Consider the following 3,926-nt stretch of genomic DNA (forward strand, 5'->3'; position numbering starts at 1 on the left):
ATAATGTGGTGGAGTCTTTATTCAAATAAACTGTATTTTTAAATTTAATTGCACACAACTATATTAAGTTGTTGTAAATAAAAGTTATATTTTAATACCTATCACGGAATCTTTAGGTAGGGTTTATTTGCCTTAGGCAATTTGTAATAAATAAAAAAAAATGAACCTACAACCAGGTATGGTTGTGTGTGACAATGGCCATAACCTAGTGGCAGCTCTGAAGCTTGGAAACCTCGCACATGTACCATGCTTGGCCCACGTTCTCAACTTAATGGTTCAGTTACCCTAGGGTAAATGTTTTTCAGCCCATGCACTTAGTGCACGAGCATTACTTACCAGTCTTAGATACCCACTACTTAATAATTGGAAAAAAAATGTTTTCTGAGGCCCTCCACTACATCTCTTCAAAGGGGTATTGCAGTGCCTCCTTCTAATATTTGGCATCCCTTGCATACGCTTTACCAATGTAGGAGACCTACTCCTTACTAATGGGAAAAAAAGCTTTTCTGTGGATCCACCTTCTAGCTGAAGGTAAAAATTTTGAACCCAAAAGAGCTGATGGGTTCTATTAGTATGTGATCCAGTGCCTTGTTTTGGATGTCAGATGGTTGTTACACAGGAAGTTCTCACAGTGCATAGAGGATTTCACAGCTGGGACAGGAGACTTACAGGAGACTTTGTACAGTAAGTACAGAAGATCCTGGTATCATGTATATTAAGCAGAGTAGATGCGAAATGCTAGACTATATTCCCCAGTAGGTTTGATGAAATAACAGTCCTTGATGCTGCTACATTAAACTAATCTCTTTTTTTCAGGGCTAATTCAAATAGATTCTACTCTGATATAATAATAGTGCTCTTATTTGCAATTCGTCTACTGTAAGGTGTTGTAGTAGGTATAGTGTTTGATAGGCATCTAGTCAGGGATTATTGCCTTATAAAATCTAAGCCTTGCTGTTGCTTCCCTCCATGGACTCATTGACCGTCAACAAAGCTGCCAGTGCTACTTACATTCTTCCAGACTTTGTTGCTGCCACATACAAGAAAAATTATTTTCAGGGCTGGTTCAAATCTCTTCTATATTCTACAATAATACCAATCTAATCTGCAAATCTTGTAGGGTGAGGTGTGGCACAAATTATTTCAAGTATCCAGGTAACAGATGAATTACACCTCAAAGTACTGAAGGAGATAGCAGAAGAAATTTTTGAACCACTCTCAATAATCTTTGAAAATTCTTGGAAAACAGAAGTCCCCAAAGACTGGAGAAGCGCAAATGTTGTTCCTATCTTCAAAAAAGGGAAGAAGGTGCACCCAGGGAACTATAGGCCAAGGAGTCTGACTTCTATACCAGGAAAGATCTTGAACAAATTATTAAGTCAGCATGGATTTGTAACTAAAAAGTCATGTCAAACTAACTTAATTTCCTTCTATGACAGAATCACTGACTGGGTGTATCAGGGAAATGTGGTAGATATAGTATATCTTGACTTTAGCAAAGCATTTGACAAAGTATCTCATACTATCCTTATTGAAAAAATGACTAAGTATGGAATGGACAAGGCAACGGTTAGGTGGATTCATGACTGGTTTTAGTGATCGGACCTAAAGAGTAGTCGTAAATGGCTGCACATCCAGTTGGAAGAATGTCTTAAGTGGGGTACCACATGGCTTTGTCCTGGGCCCTGTATTCAACATCTTTATCAATGATTTAGTGAAGGAATTGAGGGTAAACTGATTAAATTTGCTGACGACACAAAGCTAGGAGGCAAAGCTAATACTAGAGAAGAGAGGTAGGATTCAAAAACATATAAATAAATTGGAGCAGTGGGCAGCAACTAACAGAATGGTTTTTAATATGAAAAATGCAAAGTACTGCATCTGGGCAATAAAAATGAAAAAGCATATACAGAATGGGAAGAATAGGGCTAAGCAACAGCACATGAGAAAAAGACTTGGGTATACTAATAGATCACAGACTGAACATGAGTCAATAGTGTGATTCAGCAGCAAAAAAAGCAAATACAATTCTGTGATGTATTAACAGAAGCATACAGTCTAGATTACGTGAAGTCATTATTGTCCTCTATTCCTCTTTGGTCAGACCTCATCTGGAATACTGTGCCGTTTTGGGTGCCACATTTTATAAAAGACATCAACAAACTGGAGCAAGTTTAGAGAATAGCAACCAGAATGGTGATAGGTATAGATGAGCGACTTTGCCTTTTTTCGGGTCGAGTCAGGTTTCATGAAACCCGACTTTCGCAAAGGTCGGGTCGAACTAATCGGCCGACTATAGGGAAAAGTCGGAGGCCGACTGAAACACGAAACCCAATGCAATTCAATGGGGAAGCAAAGTCGGCAGGGAGTGGAGGACAGTAAACACACCTACAGCGCCCATTTCAATGCCAAAATCATCAATTCTTATAACTGAAGCTTGTCAACCTTAATTTACTTCCTAATAATAGTTACGCATTGAAAACTGGGGGTTATTTGGCAAAAGTTGTGGGGGGGGTTGGGCTGGCTCCAGGTTTTCGTGTGCCCTGGGCCAAAGAGTATCAGTACGCCCCTTTAACACATACCACAACTCATGATGCTCCGATACGCCACAGATATATAGGTATAGTACATTGACACATACTTCACTGCTTACATGACATGACTGATCTATTTTAAATTGTACAATAGCTCAAAAACAGGACAGTATATTACTCCATACAGTGTTATGGCCACCACATTGTGCGCCATACAGAATAATGAGCCCCATATATTTCTCCATACCAAATAATTTGTCACATATAATGTTCCATTCAGTATCTGATGAGCTCCACATCATGCTCCATATATAATGGGCCCCATTTGTAATGCTCCAGTGTATAATGTGCCCCTTAGATGCTGCTCCAGTGTCTGATCTGCCCCATTTACATTGCTCCCATACATCATGGGCCTCATGGATTATGCTCCAGTGTCTGATGGGCTCCAATAATGCTCCATATATAATGGGCCCCATTTATAATGCTCCAGTGTATAATGTGCCCCTTAGATGCTGCTCCAGCGTGTGATCTGCCCTATTTACATTGCTCCCGTACATCATGGGCCTCATGGATGATGCTCCAGTGTCTGATGGGCCCCAATAATGCTCCATATATAATGGGCCCCATTTGTAATGCTCCAGTGTATAATGTGCCCCTTAGATGCTGCTCCAGTGTATGATCTGCCCCATTTACATTGCTCCAGTACATCATGGACCTCATGGATGATGCTCCAGTGTATCATGGGCTCCAATAATGCTCCATATATAATGGGCCCCATTTGTAATGCTCCAGTGTATAATGTGCCCCTTAAATGCTGCTCCAGTGTCTGATCAGCCCCATTTACATTGCTCCAGTACATGATGGGCCTCATGGATGATGCTCCAGTGTATTATGGGCTCTAATAATGCTCCATATATAATGGGCCCCATTTGTAATGCTCCAGTGTAAAATGTGCCCCTTAGATGCTGCCCCAGTGTCTGATCTGCCCCATTTACATTGCTCCAGTACATGATGGACCTCATGGATGATGCTCCAGTGTATCATGGGCTCTAATAATGCTCCATATATAATGGGCCCCATTTGTAATGCTCCAGTGTATAATGTGCCCCTTAGATGCTGCTCCAGTGTCTGATCTGCCCCATTTACATTGCTCCAGTACATAATGGGCCTCATGGATGATGCTCCAGTTTATGATGGGCTCTAATAATGATCCATATATAATGGGCCCCATTTGTAATGCTCCAGTGTATAATGTGCCCCTTAGGCTGGAGTCACACACAACCATTAAAAAAATCGGATCCGTCTGTCATCCGAATTTCCGGCGATGAGCCAATTTTAATCGCATCTAAGCATCAAATTGACATCCAATGCCAATGCCTGATGCTCTTTCCT

This window comes from Dendrobates tinctorius, unplaced genomic scaffold (genome assembly GCF_039654945.1).
Source record: "Dendrobates tinctorius isolate UK_male_01 unplaced genomic scaffold, ASM3965494v1 ptg000079l, whole genome shotgun sequence".
NCBI lineage: Eukaryota > Metazoa > Chordata > Amphibia > Anura > Dendrobatidae > Dendrobates > Dendrobates tinctorius.